This window comes from Manis pentadactyla, chromosome 4 (genome assembly GCF_030020395.1).
Source record: "Manis pentadactyla isolate mManPen7 chromosome 4, mManPen7.hap1, whole genome shotgun sequence".
NCBI lineage: Eukaryota > Metazoa > Chordata > Mammalia > Pholidota > Manidae > Manis > Manis pentadactyla.
In genome coordinates, this window is record NC_080022.1 from 54,384,755 (window position 1) to 54,410,838 (window position 26,084).

General features: G+C 36.3%; 1 protein-coding gene across 3 annotated transcripts in view; it reads left to right on the plus strand.

The window, feature by feature from the left end:
• The first annotated feature begins 1,169 nt into the window (after nt 1–1,169).
• LEPR (leptin receptor) overlaps nt 1,170–26,084 on the plus strand; it is a 103,059-nt gene continuing 78,144 nt past the window's right edge. The window contains exons 1-2 of one of the 3 annotated variants that reach the window (XM_057500289.1): nt 1,170–1,540; nt 1,872–2,114. The gene's annotated coding sequence lies outside the window, so the exon portion shown is untranslated. Of the gene's footprint in view, nt 1,541–1,871; nt 2,115–6,283; nt 6,689–26,084 lie in introns of those variants that run through there. The other 2 variants (XM_036911324.2, XM_057500287.1) reach the window with 2 other exon arrangements.

Here is a 26,084-nt window from a genome sequence, read left to right on the forward strand (position 1 = left end):
TTGTTTTAAGCACTAATTCTGTGGTCATTTGTTAAGGCAGCCCTAGGAAACTATCATGCTAGTTCATGCAGGTGATCTAAGGATTCTGTTGTGCTGTTTTATTTTGTAATAATTTGTGGAAGTTGTTATCTCTACTCCAGTTCTTGTCTTCATCCAATGGAGACATTTGTCTGCTTTTTGAGATTTGATAAAACCCAAAGATTAGTGCTCTGGGTTATTTTTGCCTAACACAGATGCCCCAGAAAGTCCATTCAATGCACAGACAGGAAATTTCTGAATAAAGTGGCCTCAACAAGTGGTTTGGAGATCTAAATGTCCTTCAGAAAAATGACACTGGTCCTGGGAGGATATTTCTATGGGGGAAAAGTTTCATTTACAAAGCTCCACAAGTTGGCACAGTGGTTGGGCCAGGGAGCTAGGAGACTTTGCTTCTGGTCCTACCTATTTCTGGGTTACTTTTTCTCTGTGCCTCTGATGCCTTTTCCTATCAGGGTATTAGTTAAACTCATTACTAGAGACCTTTGAGATGAACTCTTCCTGCAATCCAGAGTAGTACACCTCTCTACTCTTTTTTCCTCACTCTGTTGGTTTCCTTCATGTGACCCATCACAGCTGGTAATTACATATAAATACTTGCTTGTCTGTCATAATTCCAAGTTCAAAGAACATAACTGTACCTAGCATATTGTCTAGCACACAGTGGGTCCTCCATAAAAATGTGTTAATAACAAATGATTGAGAGAATGTTTTGAGGGGAGAGCAAGAAAATGTCTATTACTTTGGGGTTGGAAAAAGACTGCTCAAAGATGGGTTGTTTTGTTTTCTACTTGCTACATCAAACACCACTGAATATCAAGATTGAAAAAGAAGTGGACATAGAATCCAACCCCCCACTAGATGCATGAGTGCCCTCGTCAGCCTCCCTGACAAACATGACTCGATGCTGGATTGAAGCATCCGTGGTGACAGGAAGCTCACTACCTTACTGCTTCTGGTCTTTTCCACTTTGCTTTCCGTTCTCACGCCTCCCTATCATTGCAATCTTACTGCAGTATTTTGCACACCTGAGGCTGCAGAGGCCCGAAGTCTGGAAGTGGGAGGAGCAGAGGGAACCCCGGAGCCCAGCCCAGAGCCTGAGAACCACGCGCGGGGTGGGCGCGCCGCCGCTGACTGCGGGATGAAGTAGTGACGCCGCCTGCCTGCGAGGTTCGCCTCGGCTCCCGGCCGCGCGGCGGGCAGGGGTCCTGCTCCCCGAGCTCCTCGCCGCCCCTTCCCGGGGCCCGGGGCCGAGCGCAGCGGCTTGTGCGCGGCGGCCGCTGCTCTTGCCCCCCTTCTCCCCTCCCCACGCGCTCGCCCGCGGCCCCTCCTCCGCGCACTCCGCCGCCGCCTCTCGCCCGAGAGCCGCTCCGCACCTTCGCGAGGAGTTTGCAGCCGCCCCAGCCCAGACACCGCGGCCGGCTCACCGCCAGCGACGCAGGTGCTCGAGCCCCGGCGCCGCCGCCACCTCTGCCTTCCGCCTGGGCTGGACCTCGGCATCGAGGTGGGACCCGCTTCTCTCTCCTCCAGCCCTTCTGTCACCTCTTCCCGCTTTTGGACACTTGAGGAGCCGGGCTTTGGGGCTCGCGTGGCCGGCGCGGAGCCTGCGGGCCAGTTGGGGACAGGGAGTCCGGCGGCGCTTCCGGAGCGGCCAGTTCCCGATGGGGGGCAGGCAGGGCGGCGGGGGGCTCTCGGTCCCTCAGGGGTCGGGGATCCGGAAGCCCCCCCCGGGCGAGGAGTATGGGGCGCACGGGTGGGTGCGGCCCGCTGAGCCTGGGCGCACACCTGCCTGGCACTACCTGAAGGATATGCCACTTGGTCAACTTCTTTTCCAGGTCTTCTTACTACTTTGGAAACTGAAGGGACTGCGACATCAACCAGTAAGCCTTGGGGCCCGGAGGAAGGATTTGTTGTTGGTTTGGACAAGAGAAAACTTGTCCACACTCTCCTGCTCCCCCCAAGCAAATTTAAAAAATAAAGCAGACCAGCAAAACCGAATCCCAACCCAAGCACTTATTTAAAGGGATTTGTAGAGGTGAGAAAAAGACTCAACTGAGGAATCACTTTGGAACCCGTAGGTATGTGATGAGGCTATCTAAAAATTGGTGATTGTGGGGGCCACTTGGGTTTGCAAAGAAGATGAGACTCTTGTACGCCTGAGTGAATTCATTATGCTGGGGGATTGCCTGCAGTATTCTCTGTTAATATTTATTTCCATGAGTCTTAAAGTATATTGAAAAATATATTCTTTCAGAGCTCTGGAGTTGGGGTCAGAATACCTGAATTTTGCTACGATTTGCTATTGATTATCCATGACAACTGTGGTTAGCTTAACCCCTTTGGCCTCATTTTCCTCATCTGTCAAGTTAGAGGGTTAGAGTAAGATTCTGAGGGCCTTTTAATAATATCCAAGATGTTTCCCAAAGCAAAAATTTATAGTTCTTTAACTCTTTAAAATAGTTATGCCAGATTCATAACTTCATGAAATTAAAAAGATCTACTTGATTTTTGTAATTTCATTTATGTGCATTTATGACTTATGCTTTTAGGGTTTGCCAACCAAACATTAAAGAGAAAGACACTTATAAATTAGTTCAGATATATGTAGTTTACATGTAAATATTTAGATCATGTCTCACTCTAAAGAATCATGTTCAACTTTAAGGCAATATTTGCAACTTGCAACAAAAACATAGCTTTCAGTACTGTACATTTGGAAGAAACAGAAATTGTTTCGGAGAACAGAAATCGCACCTTTTCTATCAATTGCTGCTCTTGAACAGTGTTATATTTTAGCATAAAGTTGTGTGCAGAATATTAAAAAAATGGTTTCAGACTACTTCAGATCCTTACTGAAATTAAGCTCAAGAGCAGAGATGCCAATTTTAGTAATATATTTTTTAGTTGTTTTGGAATGAATCCCAGAAAATAGCAGAGGCTAACTAAATAGATAAATCAAGAATTAAGAATTGACATACACACACAAAGTTGTATAAGAGATGTATACTATAAAGTGTCATTGAAACTTTTATTTCCTTTCAATAAAAAACAAACAGCAAACAACTGTTGGTTTGTTTAGGCAAGAGAATGTTACAATAGCTTTTGTTGTTCCTTGTAATTTAAGATTATTTGAGATTTAATATTTAGTAGTTAGAACAGGTTTAGAAATGTCTCTGGCTCTTTTTTGGTGACTTTGATCTAAAATAAAATAATGTGTTGCCACCCAGCATCTGCTTTGTGTGCAGTTTGGGAACATGGAATGGATATGAAGTATGGTTTCATGAACACATTTAAACTTATTTTCACTGCCTTTTTACCTTTGGGCTGGAAATGTCATCAGTGATTCAGGCATTTGTCTTCCCTCATAGTCTTTGGTGAAGTAGGTGATCATCTCTTTGAAACAGATGCTCAAAATGTAAATTAGTTGTTGAATGAACAGAAAGTAGTAGAACTCAGACACCCTGGCTCCTAGTTGCTTGTCGGCAAACAGCTGAAAACAGTGAATGGGTCTGACTGCTCAAGGTCTACAGCCAGTTCATTCATGGCTTGGGAGAGCCATCATGTTTGGCAGAAGTTCAATTCCTCTTTTGTAATGAACTTACCGAGAAGAAACAGTCATGTCTTCACACTTAGATCACTATTATATAACCAAATTGTTTGTATTTGTGAAGTGCAATATCTCTAGGGATTTTGGAAATAAAACTTAAAAATACCTAGGAAAAAAAAGGAATTGTCTTGGCAGATGCTGTACCACATTTCTCATACTGAGAACTAAATGCACAAACTAAAAAAACATGTCCTGTGGAGTTAAAAATGAACAAGGGCTTACAGTCTGTTCTAATTCTTAAGATTTTAAGTGATTTACAAATTCCACTTTTAATTAAATCAGAAAGGCACAAATGTTCACCTACTAGTCAGAACCAGTACCTATAACCTTTTGGAGTTTCAATTCAAATTTGGTTTGCTTACAATTTGGAATATTCCTTCTCAAATACCTGAAAACTTTTGTGACTCAATCGCAATATTATATGTTGTCTTTTCACACACATGATCTTATTAATCTTTAATTTTTTTTAGCACTTTATAACATATGTACATAAAACAAATGCAGTGGTTGATAAATAATGTAGCAAATAATTACAACAGATAAGTAAAGTAAATACCTTGTTATTCACCACACAAGTAAGAGCATCTGTCAGTACCCAGAAACCTCTTGTTTGCTTTTTCCTGATCATAAAATTTTAGATGAATATAGGAGGCATTCTTTCATAAATTCATTTGCTTAACATCATTTGTGTTTCTTTGTTCCCCTTTGAAGTAAACACTTTATTCCCTGTCTCTAATTTATCTCTTCACATTGTCTTAAACCCATTGCTGTGAATCTTTTGTTTTTTTTCAATACTCAAACTACTCCCGTCAGGCACCACTGACGTCACCTTTCCTAAATCCAATAACTATTGAGATCAGTGTTGATCTTACTTCCCCTGTTGGTAGCATTGCCACTGTTTGCAACTCTGCTCCCTGTAATATTTCCTCATTGACTTCCAGGGCATCGTGCACCCTTGGTTTTCCTCTTTCACTGGTTGCTCCTTCTGTCTCCTTTGATGGTGTCTCTTCTTTTCTCGAAGGTTTTAAGCTTAGAATGCCTTAAGGTTTAGTCCTTGGGTGATATTTTCTATCTACATTCTTTGATGATTTCATGTACTCTTATTTTTTTTTCTGCAACCTCTGTGTCCTCATGACTCCAAAATGGTAGCTCAAGCCTGGACTTCTCTCTATAAACTTCAGATCTCTATATCCAGCTGCCTGTTTACCATTCCCATTGGATGTCCAGTAGACATCTCGGTCCATAGACTCCAAATGGAATCTTCATCTTGCCCAAGCCCACTCTACCTGCAGTCTTCCCCATCTCTGTCTTTCAAGTTGCTCAGGCCTGAAATCTTGGATTCATCCTAATTTCTCCCATCCCCTCACACCTCAGATGTTATGTGTCAGGAAAGACTCTTTTGTTCTACCTTGAAAGTAAATCCAGTATATAATTACTCTCATCACCTCTGTGGTTGCTACCCTGGTCTGAGCTACCATCATATCCCACATGAATTATTGCAAGAGCCTCCAAACCAGTTTCCCTGCTTTTATCCTTTGCCATCTATAATCTATTCTCAAAATTGCAATCAGAGCTCTCTTTTTACCACATATGTCAAATAATGTCACTTTTCTGTTCCAAAAATTCTAGTGGCTTTCCAGTTCATACAGAGTTAAAAACCACAGTTAAGATTGCTTACAAGGCTCTGCCTGATCTTTCTCACCCATCCCATACTAATTTCCTACTGTTCTTATCACTCAGTACCAGCCACATCTGTCTCCTTGCTATTACTCGAATATGACTGTATCAGAGACCATCTTTGCCCTTGAGCGTCCTCTGCCTGGAATGTACTTTGCCCAGATATCCACATTCTTACTCTGTTATTCTCACTTCCTTAAGTCTTTGTTCAAATGTTTCCTCTTCAATGATGCCTACTCCAATTATTTTATTTAACATTGCACATCTTCTTACCTTACAATACACGCTTTTCCCCTTTGCTTTTCTCTATAGTACTTACCACCTTTTAGAATATTATATGACTTCTCATTTATTGTTTTTTTTCTGGAATAATTTCTACTAGAATGTAAACATCACCAGGGCAGACATTTTTCTGTTTTGCTCACTCTAGTATCCCTAGTACCTGAAATTGGGACTAGCATATAAGAGGGGCTCAGTAATTTTTTTGTTGATTGAAGGCTCTTGCTGACAATGGTTGTTAATTTTCCTTGCTGGCTGTATTTCATTGTATGAATATAATAGCTCTATTATTTACTGATTCTGACTTCAGATAGTTGGATCATTTCCATTCCTTTCTCCTTCCCTTCCTCCCTCCTTCCCTTCTTTCATTCCTTTCTTCCTTTCACTACCATAAATAAACCACCTATGATTGTTGTTCTGTGAGTATCTTGGTGCACAGGTGAACGGGTTTCTCTAGAGTACAAAACTACTAGTTAAATTACTAGGGCACAGGGCTTGCAGAGAATCAATTTATTAGATAATGCCACATTTTTTTCAGTATGGTTCTATCAATTTACATTCTTGATTTCATTGCTCTACATCTTTGCCAGAACTTAGTATATCAAGACACTTAATTTTTGCCCATCTGATGGGTATGTATTATTATCTCATTATTCTTTGTTTCTTCAATTACCTGTGAGATTGAGCCTTGTATCTGTAAATATAGGCTAGGTTATGTTGCAGTAACAATCCCCAAATCTCACTGACTTAATGTAATAAATGTTTACCTCTCATTCATGAAACGTTCCCTATGGATAAAGGCAACTCTCCAGGCCAACTGTTCTCAATAACTCAGAGGTCGAAATTCAAGAGAATGTCCATTATTATGTAGCATACAGTCTGGAGCATCAGACAGTCCCACTTAGTGTAGTATGGGGAGAGAAAGCATGGGTAATAATGAACTAGCTTTAAATGTCTCCACCTGAAAGTGACATGAATTATTGTCACTCACATTTTAGAAGCAAAAGCCATGTGGTATGCCTAACTTCAAGGAGGTGGAAAAGGGTTAATCTTTTCTGTGCTGAAAGGAAAATAAATCTGGGAATACTGGTGAGTAGTAATATATTCTCCATTTCAAATATCAAAAGTCAGTATATGCATGGGTCTGTTTCTGTGCTCTGTATTATTCCTTTGGTCTCCGTATCTTTGCACAGACCACATTGCCATAATTATTATAGATTTAAATTAAGTCTTTCTATTTGGTAAGTGGAGGAGTAAATCCTCCCACTTTGTGCAATTTTCAGGAGTGCTAGGGCATCCCTTGGCCCTTTGCCTTTTCATATATATTTTTTGAATCAGCATGTCAAGTTCTAAAAATTTTTTTAGAAATTTAATGGAGATTGTATTGAGAATGTTTTGCGTCAATAAACAATTAAAAGGAAATTGAAATCTTTTACATATTCAGTCCTAAAATCCATGATTATCTCTCAACATGGTTAGATTTTCTCTAATATAAGAAATGTAAACATTTTATGATTTTTTCCTTAGGAGTTCTTGAACATCTTATTAGGTTTGTTCACAGGAACTGCAAAATTATTTTACACATATCTTTTAAAAATATTCATGGTCTCTTGATGTCATATAGAAATAAACTTGACCTTTGAAGTATTTTACAAATAACAGCTTAATGGATTATAATTCACATGTTATAAAGTTCATCTTTTTATAGTATGTAGTTCACTGGTTTTTAGTGCATTAACAGATTTGTGCAGCCATCACCACTATCTAATTTCAGAACAATTTTATCACTTTCCCAAGAAACTCCATGCCCATTAGCAGTCATTCTCCATTCCCCCTCCTCCCATCCCTGAAACCACTGATTTATTTTCTGTATCTGATCAGTTTGCCTATTCTGGATATTCATATAAATAAAATCATGGAGGCCTTTAGTGGCAGAGTCCTTTCACTTAGCATAGTGCTTCAAGAGTCATTCATGCTGTAGCATGGATCAGTACTTCAGTCTTTTTTTGACCAAATAATATTCCATTATATGGATATACTGCTTTTTGCTTATTCATTCATTAGTTGATGGACATTTGAGTCATTTCCACTTTTTGGCTATTATGAACAATGCTACTATTTGTATACAAGTTTTTATGTGAATATATGTTTTTATCTCTAGGAGTGGATTTACTGAGTCAAACAATAACAGTATGTTTAACATTTGGAAATTTGCCAAACAGCTTTCCAAAGCAGCTTTCATCATTTTACAGTCCCACCAGCAATGTACCAGGGCTCCAATTTCTCCACATCCTCGGTAACACTTGTTATTATCTGTACTTTTGATTACAGCCATCCTAATGGGTGTGAAGTGGTATCTCATTGTGGTTTTGATGTGTATTTCCTGATGACTAAAGATGTTGAGCATCTTTTCATGTGCCTATTGGCCACTTGTATATCTTTTTTTGGAGAAATGTTCTTTGCCTTTTTTTAATGGGATTATTTGTCTTTTTATTGTTGTGAGAGTTCTTTATATATAGATTAAAAAATCCCTTATAAGAAATAAAATTTTCAGATATTTTTCCCATTCTGTGAGTTGTTTTCACTTTTTTTATAATGTCCCTTGAAACCCCAAAATTTATAATTTTTAAAAAGTCTGGTTTGCCTATTTTTTTTTACTTATTTTTGGTGTCATAGCTAAGAAACCATTACTCAATTCAAGGTCATGAAGATTTACTTCTATGTTTTAGTTTTAAGAATTTCATAGTTTTAGTTTTTACATTTAGTTTTTTTTTACTTTGAATATGTGGAGTGAAGGAAGAGCCCAGTTTCATTCTTTTGTATGTGGATATCTGCTTGTCCCAATAACACTGGTTGAAAAAAAAATTCTTTCCCCATGTCTAAGCATCTTCTCAAAAATAAGTTTGCCCAAAATGTTAAGGATATATATCTGGAATCTCTATTCCATGGATCCATAGTTCTACCCTTATATCAGTATACCACAGTATCTTGATTACTGTAGCTTTGAAGCAAGTTTTGAAATTGGAATTGTGAGTCCTCCAACTTTGTACCTGTTCTTCGATGTTATTTTGGCTATTCCTTTGTGTATCCATATGAATTTTAGATTTCTACACAAAAAGAAGCTAGGATTTTGAGGGGATTATGCTAAATCTTAGATCAATTTGGGGTGTATCATCATCCTAATATAATTAAAATTTTCAATTCATGAACATGGTATGTTTTTCCATTTATTTGGATATTATTTTTCTTTAAATGATGTTTTATATAGTAATCAGTGCACTTCTTTTGTTGAATTTATTCCTAAGTATTTTATTCTTTCTGATGCCATTGGAAATGAAATTATTATTATTATTTTATTGAAATATATATGATATACAATCTTATATAGGTTTCAAGTATAAACACAATGGTTCAACAGTTACCCACATAATTAATTCCTTCCCTCCACTAGTGCAGTTACTATCTGTGAACATAGAAAGATGTTACAAAATCATTGGCTATATTCTCCATGCTGTACTACCATCTTTGTTACCAAATTACATTATGGTTGAGCATTTTTGTGCCCCTTTATCCCCTTCACCTGCCCCACCCACCCACCCTAACCCATCCTGCATGTCACCAGTCACTTCTCATTGTCTAAGAGTCTACTGCTGTTTTGTTCATTTTGTTTTGTTTTGGTTTTAGATTCCACAAATAAATGAAAATCATACAGTATTTGTCTTTCTCTGCCTGGCTTATTTCACTTAGCATAATACCCACTATCAAGGTCCATCCATGTTGCTGCAAATGGCAGGATTTCTTTCTATTTTATGGCTGAATAATATTCCCTTGTGTATATGGACCACCCTCTTTTTATCCATTCATCTATGGACACTTTGGTTGCTTCCATATCTTGGCTATTGTAAATAATGTGACAATAAACATAGGGGTGCATATCTTTTTGAATCAGGGGTTTTGTTTTCTTTGGTAAATTCCTGAAAGTGGAGTTACTAGGTTATGTGGTATTTCTATATTTAGTTTTTTGAGGAACCTCCATACTGTTTTTCATAGTGGCTGCACTGATTTACATTCCCACCAACAGTATAATAGGGTTCCCTTTTCTCCACATCCTTGCCAACACTTATTATTTTTGGTCATTTGGCTAGAGGCCATTCTAACTGGTGTGAAGTGATATCTCATTGTATTTTTGATTTGCATTTCCCTGATGATAGTGATGTGGGAGCATCTTTTCATTTGCCTCTTGGCCATCTGTATTTCTTCTTGGAAGAAATGTCTGTTCAGGTCCTCTGCCCATTTTTTAATTAGGTTTGTTTTTTGGTATTGAGGCATATGGTTCTTCATATATTTTGGATGCTAACCTCTTATTGGATAAATCATTTACGAATATATTCTCCTGCACTGTAGGCTGCCTTTTTGTTTTGTTGATGGTGTCCTTTGATGTACAGAAGCCTTTGAGTTTGAGGTAGTTCCATTGTTCAGTTTTTGTTTCCTTTTCCTGGGTATGTCCAGAAAAATATTGCTCATGCTTATGTTCAAGGGATTTTTCCTTATGTTTTCTTCTAAGAAGAGTTTCATGGTTTCATGTCTTGCATTTAGGTCTTAATCTATTTTGAGTTTAATTTTGTCTATGAAGTTAGACAATCATCCAGTTTCATTGTCTTGCATGTAGCAGTCCAGTTTTTCCAACACCAGTTGTTGAAAAGGCTGTCTTTTCCCCATTGTATACTCATGGCTCCTTTACCATATATTAATTGACCATATACACATGGGATTATATCTAGATTCTGTTCTGTTCCATTGAACTATGGGTCTGTTCTCATGCCAATACCATACTATTTTGATTATTGTAGCTTTGTAATATAGCTCAAAGTCAGGGGAAAAATCACTGAGCTTTGTTCTTTTTTTTCAGGAAAGCTTTGACTATTTGGGGTCTTTTGTGATTCTGTATGAGTTTTAGGATTCTTTTCTATAGTTCATTGAAAAATGTCACTGGTATTTTGGTAGGAATTGCACTGAATCTAAATTGCTTTGGGCAGGATGGCCATTTTGCCAATATTAACTCTTCCTTTCCATGAGCATGGGATAGATTTCCACTTATTGGTGTATTCTTTAATTTCTCTCAAGAGTGTCTTAGAGTTTTCAGGGTACAGGTCTCTTACCTCCTTGGCTAGGTTTGTTCCTAGGTATTTTATTCTTTTTGATGCAATTTTAAATCGAACTGTTTTCCTGATTTATCTTTCTTCTAGTTTGTTGTTAGTATATGTAGAAACACAACAGATTTCTGTGTTATTAATTTTGTATCCTTCAACTTTGCTGAATCTAGTTATTAATTCTAATAACTTTTGGTGGAGTCTTTAGGGTTTTCTATATGTAGTGTCATGTCATCCACAAATAGTGACAGTTTGGCTTCCTCCTTACCAATTTAGATGCCTTTTATCTCTTTATCTTGTCTGATTGTCATGGCTAGGACTGTGTTGAGTAAAAGTGGTGAGAGTGTACATCCTTATCTTGTTCTTGATCACAGAGGAAAAGTTTTCAGCTTTTCACCATTGAATATGATGTTAGCTATGTGTTTGTTGTATTTGGCCTTTATTATGTTCAGGTGCATACACTTTATACCCATTTTGTTGAGAGTTTTTGTCATGAATGGATATTGAATTTCATCAGATGCTTTTTCAGCTTCTTTAGAGATGACCATGTGGTTTTTATGCTTTTGTTAATATGGTGTATGATACTGATTTATTTACAAATAGTATACCATCCTTGCATCCCTAGAATAAATCCCACTTGGTTGTGATGGATGATCCTTTTCATGTATTTTTGGATTCGATTTGCTAATAATTTGTTGAGGATTTTGACATCTATGTTCATCAGGAATATAGGTCTATAAATCTTTTTTTTATAGTGTATTTGTCTGGCTTTGGTCTTAGAGTAATTCTGGCCTCATAAAATGAGTTTGGAAGTATTCCTTCCTCTTCTACTTATTGGAATATTTTAAGAAGGATGGGTATTAGGACTTCTTTTAATGTGTGATAGAATTCAGCCTAGTCCTGGACTTTTGTTTTTTGTGAGGTTTTTGATTACTAGTTCAATTTAATTATTGGTAGTTGGTCTGTTCAGATTTTCTGCTTCTTCCTAGGTCAGTCTTGGAATGTTGTACTTTTCCAGGATTTTTTCTGTTTCTTCTAGGTTATCTGACTTAGTGGCATATAATTTTTCATAGAATTCTCTAATAATTCTTTGTGTTTTTGTGGTGTCAGCTGTAACTACTCTTTTTTTGTTTCTGATTTTATTTGTGTACTCTCTTTTTTTTTCTTGATAAGTCTGGCTAGGGGGTTATCTATTATTTATCTTCTCAAAGAATCAGTTACTGGTTTCATTTATATTTGTCTATTGTTTTATTCTTCTATGTTGTATTTATTTCTGCTTTGATCTTTATTATATCCTTTCTTCTACTAACTAACTTCGGTTTCATTTTTCCAGTTTCTTTAGTTGTCAGTTTAAACTGTTTATTTGGGATCATTTTTATTTCTTGTATAGCAATGTACTTCCCTCTTAGAACTGCTTTTGTGGCATCCCACAAACTTTGGACTGTTGGAGTTTTGCTTTCTTTTATCTCCATGTGTTGCTTGATTTCTTCTCTAATTTGTTCATTGATCCATTGATTATTTAGAAGTATGTTGTTTAGCCTCCATGTGTTTGTGGGTTTTTTTCTTTACTTCATTACATTTATTTCTAGTTTAATACCATTGTGACCTGAAAAGATGCTTGATACTATTTCAATATTTTTGAATTTATTGAGGCTCCTTTTGTGACCTGATATGTGATCTGATCTGGAGAACGTTTCATGTGCACTTGAGAAAAATGTGTATCCTGCTGCCTTTGGGTGGAATGTTCTGTGTATATATCTGTTAAGTCCATCTGACCTAGTGTGTTGTTCAGTGCCTCTGTTTCCTTATTTATTTCCTGTCTGGTTGATCTGTCCATTGATGTAAGTGGTATGTGTGTTAAAGTTCCCAATATAATTGAGTTGCAGTCTGTTTATCCCTTTAGTTCTGTTAGTATTTGTTTTACATATTAGGTGCTTCTATGTTGGGTGCATCAATATTTATAATAGTTATATTCTCTTGTTGGACTGATCCCTTTACCATTATGTAATGTACTTCTTTGTTTCAAAATCTATTTTGTCTGATACATGTACTGATACTCCTGCATTTTTCTCCCTATTATTTGCACGAAATACCTTTTTCCACCCCTTCACTTTCAGTCTATGTATGTCTTTAGGTCTGAAACGAGTCTCTTGTAGTTAGCATATAGATAGGTCTTGTTTCTTTATCCATTTTGCCACCCTCCATATTTGGTGCATTCAGTCCATTTACATTTAAGATAATTATTGATGGTATGTACTTATTTTTATTTTATTAATTTTCTTGTCATTTTTGTAGTTCCTCTCTGTTCCTTTCTTCCTTATAGTCTTTTCTTGTTATTTGGTGGTTTTATTAGTGTTGTGGTTGAATTTCTTAAAAAAATTTTTTTTGTGTATCTATTTTAGGCTTTAGGCTTGTGGTTACCATAAAGTTCTTAGTTTCCTAACTATATAACTGTCTATATTAAGTTGATGGTCACTCTATTTCAAACACAGTCTAAAAGTACTTTTTTCAACTTCTTCCTCCTCCACATTTTATTTATTAGATATCACATTTTGAGTTATTTGTGTATCCTTTGACTGATTTTGTATATAGTTGATTTTACTACTTTTTTTAGACTTCATACTTGCTTGGTAAGTAATTGATCTATACCTTTACTGTGGTTTTATGATCACTGATGAAAAATATTTAGGCTTAAGAACATTTTCATCTACAGAAGTCTGTTTAACATATCCTGTAATGCTGGTTTAGTAGTGGTAAAGTCTCTTAACTCATTTACCTGGGAAAGTTTTAAACTCTCTTTAAATTCTGAATGATATCCTTGCTGGGTAAAGGATTCTGATTGAAGATCCTTCTGTTTTGATGCTTTAAATATTTCATGCCACTCCCTTTTTGGCCTGTAAAGTTTCTGGTTAGAAGTCCACTAACAGCCTGCTGGGGTTTCCTTTATAAGCAATTTTTTGCCTCTCTCTAGCTGCTTTCAATACCTTCTCTTTATCCTTAAGCTTTGTCATTTTAATTATTATATGTCTTGATGTTGTCTTCCTTGGCTTCCTTTTGTTAGGGGCTCTCTGTACTTCCAGGACCTGGGTGTCTATTTCCTTCCCCAAACTGGGGAAGTTTTCAGCAATTATTTCTTCAAAGATTTTCTCTTCCTTTGTCTTTCTATTTTCCTTCTGGTAGACCTATAATGCAAATATTATTTTGTTTGGAGTTGTCACACAGCTCTCTTAGCATCCTTTCATTTCTAGAGATTCTTTTTTCTGTCTATGTCTCAGCTTTGTTGTTTTCCTGTCCTCTAATTTCCATTTCATTCATTGTCTCCTCTACCTGCAGCAATCTATTATTCATTCCCTCCATTGTATATTTCATTTCAGCTGCTGTATTCTTCAGCTCTGAGTGGCTCTTTCTCAACTCTTCTATCTCTTTGTTGAAGTCCTCCCTGAAATTGTCAGTACTTTTCCATAGTTCAGTGAGTGTATTTATGACTGTTACTTTGAAATCTTTATCAAGAGAATTGGTAATCTCCATTTCATTTAGCTCTCTTTCTGTGTCTTATCCTGTTTTTTGGTTTGGAACATATTCCTCTGCCTCCTCATTTTGTCTGGGTTTCTGTGTTTCTTCATTTGTATTAGATAGATCCATTATGCCCCCTTGAGTAAGGGCTTTTTGAAGAAGGCATCCTGTGATGCACAGAGGCTCAAGAATCTTTGCTCACCTGTGCCTGGTTCTCTTGTGCAGTGTAGCTCCATTGCTGTTGGTGGGCTGTGGGCGAGGCTGCCTTTCTCTGTGTCTGCCAGCAGTGGCTGATCTCTGTTAGCAGATGCCCTTTGTGAGCCTTGCAGCTGGCACTTTAGCTGGGATTGTTGTGGGCTGGGCCACCAGTGAGGAGGAAGGAGTATTTCAAGCTGGCTCTTGTAGGTGCCTTCTCACTTGGGCCAAAAGAAAGCTGGGAAAGCCTCCCTCCACCTGTCAGGCAGAAAATCCTTCTCTGCCTTCCAGGCAGCAAAGTCTGACTGCTGCTGGGCCTAGTGGGCCGGGTGGGTGGGCATGGAAGCACCTCAGGGCTGAGCCACCAGTGAAGGGGATGGAGCATTTGGGGCTGGCTTCCATGAATACCAGAACAGTTGAGCTGAGGGAAGGCTGGGGAAACATCATCCACCTGTCCTTTCTCCTGCAGAGAGAGCCCTATCCAACCCCCAGCCCTTGGCACCTTTCCCACTGCTGGTAAATCCTTCAAACTGCTGCCTCTGTGTTGGGTCAGTGGGACCAATGGTACATGTCTGTCTTCCACAAGCAGCTGAAGTCTCAGCCTCCCAGAAAGCTCCAACCCTTCCTGGTGTGCAGCCCTATTAATCACCAAAGCCCAGTGCAATGTGGACTCGTGTTCCCAGGGCATATCTCCAGGGCCATGTGTGCAGAGTTCCTGACTACTTATTCTCTCTCTGCTCTGTTCCTCTCTGTCCCGCTTGTGGGCTTGGATGCGGGAAAGGCTTGGGTCCTGCTCAATCATGGCTCTGCCACTTGACACTTTTCTGTGTGGTCTTCTCTTCTTTGCTAGGTGTAGGTGATCTGTTCTTATGTCTCCTGGTCATTTTCATGGTTAGTTGTATTTGCTGTAGTTGCTTCCTTGGTGTGTTTGTGGGGAGAGGTTCCAGTCTTGCCTTCCTACTTTGCCATTTTTTCCCACTCTCTCTGGATGAAGTTATTTTTGAATTTTATTTTCAGATTGTTCTTGCTAGTGTATAGAAGTACAAGTGATTTTTGTATATTGATTTTGTTTTCTTCAACCTTGCTGAACTTGTTTATTAGGTGTAATATATTTTTTGTGAATTCCTTAATATTTTCTATATACACGATAATGTCATCTGAGAATAGAGACAGTTTTACTTCTTCCTTTCCAATCTGGATGCATTTTAATTCTTTTTCTTGCCTAATTTTTCTAGCTAGAACCTCCAGCACAATGTTGAATAGAAAGGACAAGTGAATGTCTTGTTTCTGATCTTAGCAGGGAAACATCTAGTCTTTCACCATTATGTATGTTAGCTATGAATTATTCATATATAGCTGTTAACAAGTTGAGGAAGTTCTCTTTAGTTCCTAGTTTGTTGAATGCTTCCATCATGAAATGGTGTTGGAGTTTGTCAAATGCTTTTTCTATTGAGATAATTGTCTTTTATTCTATTTTTATGGTTGATTGATACATTGACTTTCATATTTGAAACCAAACTTACATTCCTGAGATAAATCATATTTGGTTATAGTGTGTAATCAGTTTTTTACATTGCTGGATTTTTTTTGCTAGAACTTTTGCATTTATTTGGGTCTATAGCTTTTGTGGGTTTTTTTTGAGTTTTGTCTGGTTTTGATATCAGGGTAACATTGGCCTCAGAATAAGTGGAATGTGTTTAAAACACTGGTTTTATGTAGTTATATTTTTTACCGCCAACCTTGCTGAATTTTGTAATTAAGTCAAACTACTTGTATATAAGTACTTTTGGATTTTCTTTCTTTATATTTATAAATAATGACAGTTTTGTTTCATATTTTATAATCCTTAAACTTTTTCCCCTTTCCCTTACTGGTTGACTAGCACTTCAAGTAAAATGTTGATTTGAAGTGCAGGCAGGGGGAATAATTTCGCCATTGAGTGTGATGTTTATTTTGGGTTTTTGTAGATACCCTTTTCAGATTTAATAAATTCCTTCTATTTCTAGCTTGCAAATAGTTTCTTTGTCATAAATAGATGTTGACTATTATCAAATGCTTTTTTTATAGTTGCTGATATAACCAGATGCCTTTTGTCCTTCAATTTATTAACAGGATGAATTATATTAACTGATTTTTGAAGTATTAAATCATGTATTCCTCCTCCTTCTACCCTCCCTATGACAGTCCTGCTCATGCTATATGAACTTTTTTTTTACATTGAAGAATGTCCTAATATTTTGCTGAAGATTTTTAAAAGTCTGTATTCATGGGTAAGATTGGCTGTTCTTCCTTTTTCAAATTGTCCTTGTTGTGCTTTGGTATTAAAGTTATATTAACTATAAATTTGGGTTGGGAAGGTCTGACCTCTTTTACTAGTCTCTGGACTGAAATGTGTTTCTAGTCAGAGAGTGTTGGAGAATGCATTCTGTCTGATTTTAGTCATTTGTTTTTGTTTTTAACATATTTTATATTTTGAACATGGTCAGTTTTTGTAAATGTCCAGTGGTGCATGTAAATAATGCATAATATGCAGTTTTAGGGAACATAGTTCAATATGTCACATATGTTAATGTTGTCCCAGTGCCATTTGTTAGTGTTGTTCCAGTCTCATGTATGTGTTTTGTGTCTGCTTGCTATGCATTCTTTAGGAGAATGTGTTAAAATCTTCTACCATATAGGTGGATTTCTGTATTTTTTCTTGTAGTATTCTGCATTTTCACTTTACATATTTTGAAGTTGCATTGTAATGTACACATATTATTTTGAGGTTATAATATGTTTACACATATAAAATTATTATATATTCCTGGTGAATTAGAGCTTTCCTCATTTTAAAATGATTCTCTTAAGTTATAGTTCTGCTTTCATACAGTCTTTTGGGAGAATATTATTTTAAGATACATATTTATACCTTTAACAATATTTTTCAGTAGCTCTGCTGTATGAGTATCTTCATACTTGTTTGCTTCAACATGAAAACTAAATGCATGTACTCTTACAACTCTTGAATCTACATTGCTGACATGCCAAGTTTAAAGATGTGATAATGCTATTATAATATTTTCATGTGAATTTTAGTAAATATTTATAGGAACTATCAGACCTGAGATGCCGGATATGTAGTAAAAATCATTCTCAGATTTTAATGCCATGCACCTGAATGTTTAATTTTTTTTTTCAGAACTGTTGATACAATATATTAAGGTAGGCTATGTGAAATATTTGTGGATGTTGATTCTTTCTCATTGACTGAAAGTCAGCAAGTCACTGATTCTTACATAAAATTAGCAGGCTAGACTCTTCCCAGATATTCAATTTTATGATACCAAATAATGTTTCCTCAGAAGTGAAGATACTCAACTTTCAGTTACTGCGGGAGAATATGTGCCTGGCCATTGAAATCCTTTAGTCCATTTAGCTGGGTTGAAGCTGTGGCTCTGCTTAGCATGGCATGGCTACTTACTGAGGAGAAAGCGGAGCTATTGGGAGTTGTGGGAGCCATTGCCTGGTAGACTGTGGGTGATCTCGAAGGAGAAAGTCCTGCGTTTGAGAAACATTTTTTTAAAATGTTGTGGTACCCTATGGACCTCTTTGAATCCAACTAGAGTATATACTGAGGACTAACGAATGAAAATGAACTAACTGGAAACTCTTAAGGGGCATTGTGGTGGTATTGATGTTAATTTTAAGGTCTTTGCCAATTAGTGGGGAAAAATCCCGAAGCAGCATAGACTTACAAACATGTATACATATGTGTATAATGGTGAATGAAAAAGAGAGAGAAGGTAGAAGGGAGGGAATGGGCAGAGAAGAGAGGGAGAAAGGGAGGTGGGAGAGAGAAGTGGGTGGGAGAGAAAGGGAGAGGGAGGCTCTACTCCCTGGCCACTAAGCTCTATAAAGTTTATGGAAATGTATATGTGTTTTATCTGTTTGTTCTAGAAAATAGTTAAAGGTTTGAGCCAAACAGAGATTCTCAGGAGCATCTGTAATGGTATTATAATAGGCTTTAAAAATGTGAACTCATGTTTAAGAACAGCTGTTACCAAATATCTGTTTTGTGAAGGCATATGACAACTTAGTTTTTCTCAGAATTATATTTTCTCATTTTTTTTACTTTAATTAGCAGCTGTTATTTGGATGTCTAAACGTATGAAAATTAAGGAACTATAAACATGAGATAATCGAACAATTAGGTTTCTGTATGCACCAACAAATTTCTGAATCAAACCCGTCAGGAGATGAAAGAGAAAATAAATTATAAACACATAGGTAGACATACACACGCATATGTTGTGTTTGTGAACATAAACAGAGAGAGAAGACATACTGGCATTTAGTGATAGTCACCCAATAATAGTAGTTGCTGTTATATTATTAAGATATACTCTTAGAATTATGGCATAGTTATCATGTTAGACTTACCCAGAAGGTAACTATTTATTCTATAGTGACCTGATATCTTGTAATAACACTGCTAGTCACAGATTTGCTTTATGGGAGAAAAGGTTTTGCACAGAACAAACAGATGTAAAAATGTTGTTTCTCTAGAAAGCAGCCATCTGGTTCAGTGGCTTTTGGTCTTTGGTAAATTTGCAAATCAGTCCTCACGCAGGAGTACCTATTGTCTTATTGATTCTATTAATCTTTGTTTTTAGTGAACATAAGTTCAGAGGAAATCTCTTTTATAATACTCATAATATGCTTCATATTCCTCTCCTTTCTTCAAAGGGGAAGTTAAATCTTCACTCCTCTGTGGTATCTGTTATGACTTCCCCACATAAGAAGTAATCTTCCTGATTTCTCCTAATTACCGCTCTTTCTAGGTAATTATAATTTTAAAAATCTAGACATTATAGATTTTTAAGATACACTACCATTTTTTGTACTGCTAAGAAAGAAAAATCTCTGGTTATTTAACTGTTTTACAATGACTTCTCTTTCTTTAGGACTTTTGCTTTATTTATATCTACTGAAAGAGCTCTTTTAGAATTACTTAAATAAAGATTTTTGTTTAAATCATGTCACTCTCATAAAGAAAGTATAAATTGTAGAAATTGGTTGAAGAATTATTTTTCATATTCAGAGTCTGGTTTTTTAAATCAATTTTCAATTCATTGCTGTTGATGTCAATGTTTTTCCAAACAATATCATATTCTGAGTTATCAAGAATATTTGTGATATAGCACTTCATAGACAAATGCTTTACTATCATTTCTGAGGTTCTCTTCCAGGTTGATCCATTTTGCAAACTTTATTCTGGCTCTTTATTGATCTTACCATAAGATGTCAACATTAGGTTTTTAGACAACACTCAGGGTTCATATTTCTTCCTCAAATGATCTTTCAATAGTTTGTTGACTGAAATATTGATGGGTTAAAATTGTCCAGTCTGTTGTGAGGGAAGTGTCCCAGTTATGCCACCAAAGACAAGTAGATCACAGCTGCCTCCAGGCTATTGGTAATTGTAAGATAACATTGATTTTAACAAAGATCCTGATGTTAGAGGTGTTATTATATGGTGAATCTTAAAATAGAAGAAATACAGCACAACTCTCTTTCTTTGTATTTCTTGGACTTCAACTAAAATTTCACTTCTGTGAACCTTTCTATGACTTTATTTGTAGCTATTTTCTCTGAAATCTGAGAACACTTTATTTAAAGGACTAAATAATAATTTTGTATGAAAATAATCCAAGCACATGGTTTCAAAAACCAGTCGTAATGTGAAACAGTAGTCCCCTGCCCTGCTACCCTCGCTATGCCAGTGCTGACCTTGAGAACAACTAACAGGACCATTTTGGGTCTGGTTCTCTACGGCTAAACAATATGATTATACTGACTGTGTTTTCCTTTTTCACTTATCAACTTTAAACAAATACTATGATAGAAGGTAGCTTACTAATTTCATCTTCTTTTCTCCCTCCTCCACATGTAACCACATTAATTTCCTGAGCTTTTTCATTGGTTACATTAGTAATTCCTACCGCTATTTCTTGTTCCATCACTATAGACAGTTTCTCTTGACTCCTTACTTCATGAGGTTGGGATAGTTCATCCTTTGCCTTCCCGCTATCCCTCCTTAAATAAATACACCATCTAAATTTTGACAACTGTACAGTGAGAATACTGATAGTGTGTTAGTATTAATAGTATACTATAATTAATATACACAGTATAAAAATTAGTATAATATTGTAGTTTAGTATTGTAATTAATTATATCTTGCATTTTTGTCTGTTGGTTGAGTCAAAAAAAGTTGAAAAATCAGTAAATAGCATTAATTTTGTTATGACTTTATAGATATTATCAACTACAGAACTAAAGTGTTCTAGGTCTTCATTTCATTCAGGATAACTCCTCAGCCACCCAGAGGAGAATGTTCCTGGGAATCAAAGCAGAGGTGATTCTTCCTTTTCTCAAACAGATCCTTTAATTCCAGCTTTTGCTCAAATATGTGCCATATTTTATTTCAGTTCATATTTAGATTAGGACTTCCTGGAAAGCTTTTTCCAATTAACTTAATCTTTTTCTTATTGGGAGAAAATATGTGGGCCTTCTTCTTGATATCCTTAATATTCAGTTTTTAACTCATTTACTTTATTTTTGGGGAACAATTTCATTCTTTTTGAAGACCTCTGAACTCATATTCTTATTTGGACTAGTGGCTTCAGTTTTGAACTATGGCTTCTTTTTTCTTTCTCATGTGCTATTCTGTGTTATTGTTTTATTTTTAAATTTTTTCAGAATCATATAATTTTAGAGTCATATTATATGCCTAGTTGCTTCCATTCCCACCTTCCTTCTGGCCATACCCTTTCCAGGGTCTTCTGTACCCCAACTGCCACGTGGATTGGTCATTCTCAAGTGCGTGAAACCACCAAATGGGTTGTAGCCATGCTTTCTTGAATTCTGAATCCCTCTTTCTTGGTTTATTCTTCATTTTGCTGAAATACCTCATAAAGTTACTTCTGAGAAAAATTCATAGAACTTAAACTTTCTAACTCATTGAATTATTGAAAATACATTTGTTGTGCTCTGATACTTGCTTGACTGATTAATACAATTTGAAACTAAATAATCTTCCATGGGCTGTTACTGAGATTGTCTTGTAGCTTCATTGTTTTGGTATGATACATTTATTTCCATTCTGTTTTTCATTCCTTCAGTGAATTTATTTTTTCTTCTCTGGAACCTTCCTATTTTCTCCTCTCTGCTTTTCTGTAAATTCTTAATGATTTGTTTAGGAATGGATTTTTTTTTTTTATTCCTCCTTTTAGAGCTTGGTAGAATTTTTTTTTCCCAGTTTGAAGACTTTAGTCTCTTATTAGCTCTGGGAAGTTTTCTTATATTATTTCATAGATCATTTCCTCTTTATTCTCTTCTTTTTGGAAATAATATTGGTTAGATATGGATCTCTTAACCTTTATTTAAAACATTTTTCTTTGTTGATTTTTTTCCCTCTTTTGGGAAGGAATTAATTATGCAAGTATGTTTTCTGATACATTGACAAACTTTTTCAACTATGCTTATAGTTTTCCAAAACTCTTTCTTTCTCTCCTTCTCTGATTACTTCTTTGTCAGAATAATCTTTGAATCTGTGGATGCAATGTCTTCAGAAATATCTCTGAGGATACTCAGTAACATTTGTTAAAGCTGTTTTTTCTTCTCTGATTTTTGTGTCCCCTGTGGTAGGTTTTCTTGATTTCTTACTAAAATTTTTTTCCATTTTGTTGAAGATTTCCTTCATGTCTTAGTTTATGTCTCCATTCAGCATGACTTGGAAAGTGAAAAAAATGGGAAGAATGTGAATTTTGTACATCTGAGCAGATAGGCTTCATTTTAGGGACTTGAGTGGGGAGTGCCGTTTATGACAGGCTCTCCCCCTAAATGTCAGAATATGTAAGATCTTTACCATGTTGGTGCCAAGTCTGTACTGAAAATCCAAGTTCTCCTTAAATAACTTGTACTTTTTTCCTATGTAAACATATAAGAGTGTATAAGACAATTTTTTATTCTCTTCAGTCATTTGACATCTTTGAATACTTTGTCTATGTTTGGGGAATTCCCCACTTTATAAATCCATATTTTCCCAAAATTTCCCTGCTGCCTACGTGTGGACTGTGAACTAGGCTCCATCAATGAGAGGCATTTGTATTCGTGTTAGGTTTTAGGTCAGAAGTATGGGATAGGAAAGAGCAGTTGAGCTCAGGGGAATTCAGAGGTAGTAGCCATTGGGGTTTCAGTCACAACATGCAGCGTCTTGGTGTGGTGGTGGGGCTGTCTCTTCTAGAGCAATCTACGTGGCGTTTGGATGTGGTTCTTGGCTGTGTACTTTATTTGCCAGGTTCTCTGGCCCTTACTGAGGTTCTGGGGGTACCTAATAATCGTTAATGAATTACTTTTCTACTTAAACTAGCCAGAGCTGTTTTTGTCTACCAACCACTCCCCTGATAATTATAGGGAGCTAGATTTGGCTGCTGTAAGTTGTTTATAAGAGGATAAAGAAGTCTATATTACATATACCAAAATATCCTCTTCTCTTAGCTCCACCTCACCCTTCTGCCCCTTACCAGAACAGCCCCAGGTTTTGCCAAGTAAGTTTGTTTCCTCACTGATGACAGCTCTTTCTCCAAATAGCCTAGATTATTTACTTCCATCATTCTTCTTTATTAGTCTGTGCTTCATCTTCCAGAAATTTATTTAAATTTCTCTTTTGCTGTTGGTCCCTTTTCCTCTCTATTCTAGTAGGTTGATATGATTTACTTTACTGTAATTCTAAAAGCATCTCAAGAGGAAGAGAAGATCAACTCATTTGTTCCATTTGCCATCCTGAATCTGAAGTCCCATGGCACTTTATTCATATTGTTGTTATAATACTTGACATATAAAGAAGTCATAAAATGATGTTACTTCTTAAAGTAAATGATGGCTTCTTATTAATATCTTGTACTTTGGTAACTTACATTTTACCAAATATTCAGCTAATGTTTAAATGGGTGTACAAATTTTTAAATTGTTTTGACTTATCTTTGTGGACTTTATGGCACCTACATCTATCAATCACAGCTTAACCCTCTGCATTTTCAAGGAATTAATTGGCAAGAAGATAACACATTTTAGTCTTATCAGGAATTAAAGTACATGGAAATATATTTTCAAAGTGACACATACTTTTCAGAATGAGAGGAGATTTTTTTTTTGAATTTTAAAAATAATTTAAGTCTTTAACAGCTGCTTGATTGGGAATAAGATAACCAGTTTCTCTCCTAAATGAACAAATAAAAGTAAACATGCTGAAAATGACAAGGTTGCTAGAAATAGACCAGACTATATTTATTTAAAAAAATTTTGACTCTTGAAGAAATAGTGTTTTTCATTTATATTTAAATAAAATGCCTAAGTGTTGTTTTTAAATGAAAGATAGATGGGTGCTTCTATAGCAGAAAGTAAAAGCAAAAATTAGTGGCAGATGGGACTCATTGAGTTTATTCATCAAGGCAACAGAATTGTCAGAACTGCTTCTGTTACTCATAAACTTTTCAACAAACCTAGAGACTTTGAGATCATTGGAACAAGCTGTAATTTCTTTTTTGCCCAATCACTTATTTAAACACTAATCGAGACTGTTCTATTTCATAGAGTAGTACCAAAAAAATTCCACAAAGAATCCTATGGCTTAATTAGTCTTAATGAGGTTAGATAGTCTGGTTTTCTTCTGAACACCCATAATATGATAATTCAGTAAAAAATAGATTTTGTTTTTTCTTTTATTTAAAGTTTATAGTAATAGCTAAAGAGTTAGTGATATGTTTAATATACTTACTGTTTTTTCTGTATTATGCAAATTGAATTTATTGCCTGCACATTCAGGTACTATGGATGCATCATTTAGATCAGACTATGGGTAAGTCTTTGTATACTTTATAAGGATTTCAAATAAGACAATTACTTTTTAACTGTCAATATAGAATGACTACATTCCAGGGGAATATTAGGCAGTATCTTTTTATTAGAACATAATTGATAAACAATATCACATTGGTTTCAGATGTACAACAATGATTTGACAATTATACACATTACTAAATGCTCACCATGGTGAATGTAGTTACCATCTGTCATTACACCAAGATATTACAGTATTATTGGCTATATTCCCTATGCTGTAGTTCCCTTCCTGTGACTTACTTGTATCATTTTTTTGTTTGTTTGTTTGAATTCCTCATTCTGCTCTCTCTTTTTTTAAAAAATTCATTTTATTATCATTAATCTATAATTACATGAAGAATATTATGGTTACTAGACTCCCCCCTTCACCAAGTCCCCCCACCAAACCCAATTACAGTCACTGTCCATCAGTGTAGTAAGATGCTGTAAAATCACTACTTGTCTTCTCTGTGTTGCACATCCCTCCCTATGCCTCCCACCCACATTATACATGCTAATTGTAAGGCCCCCCTTTCTTTTTCCCCACCTTTATCCCTCCCTTCCCACCCCTCCTGCCCAGTCCCTTTCCCTTTGGTAACTGTTAGTCCATTCTTGGGTTCTGTGATTCTGCTGCTGTTTTGTTCCTTCAGTTTTTCTTTGTTCTTATACTCACGTATGAGTGAAATCATTTGATACTTGTCTTTCTCAGCCAGGCTTATTTCACTGAGCATAATACCCTCTAGCTCCATCCATGTTGCTGCAAATGGTAGGATTTGTTTCCTTCTTATGGCTGAATAATATTCCATTGTGTATATGTACCACATCTTCTTGATCCATTCATCTATAGATGGACACTTAGGTTGTTTCCATTTCTTGGCTATTGTAAATAGTGCTGTGATAAACATAGGGGTGCATCTGTTTTTTTCAAACTGGAGTGCTGCATTCTTAGGGTAAATTCCTAAGAGTGGAATTCCTGGGTCAAATGGTATTTCTATTTTGAGCTTTTTGAGGAACCTCCATACTGCTTTCCACAATGGTTGAACTAATTTACATTCCCATCAGCAGTGTAGGAGGGTTCCCCTTTTACCACAACCTCGCCAATATTTGTTGTTTTTTGTCTTTTGGATGGTGGCGATCCTTACTGGTGTGAGATGATATCTCATTGTGGTTTTAATTTGCATTTCTCTGATGACAAGCAATATGGAGCATCTTTTCATGTGTCTGTTGACCATCTGAATTTCTTCTTTGGAGAACTATCTGTTCAGCTCCTCTGCCCATTTTTTAATTGGATTATTTGCTTTCTGTTTGTTGAGGTGCGTGAGCTCTTTATATATTTTGGATGTCAACCCTTTATCAGATCTGTCATTTATGAATATATTCTCGTTACTTGTATCATTTTATCCCTTAACCTGTTTCATCCATTCTCCCATCCCCTTCCCCTATATTAACAACAGTCCATGGTCTATGTTAATGAGTCTGTTTCTGTTTTGTTTTTTAGATTTTACATGTAAGTGAAATCATATGGTATTTGTCTTTCTTTGACCTATTTCACTTAGCGTAGTACCTTCTAGGGCCTTCCATATTATCACAAATGGCAAGATTTCTTTCTTGTTTTATGATGAGTAAATATTCTATTGTACGTATGTATCACATCTTCTTCATCCATTCATCTATTGATGGACTCTTAGGTTGTTTCCATA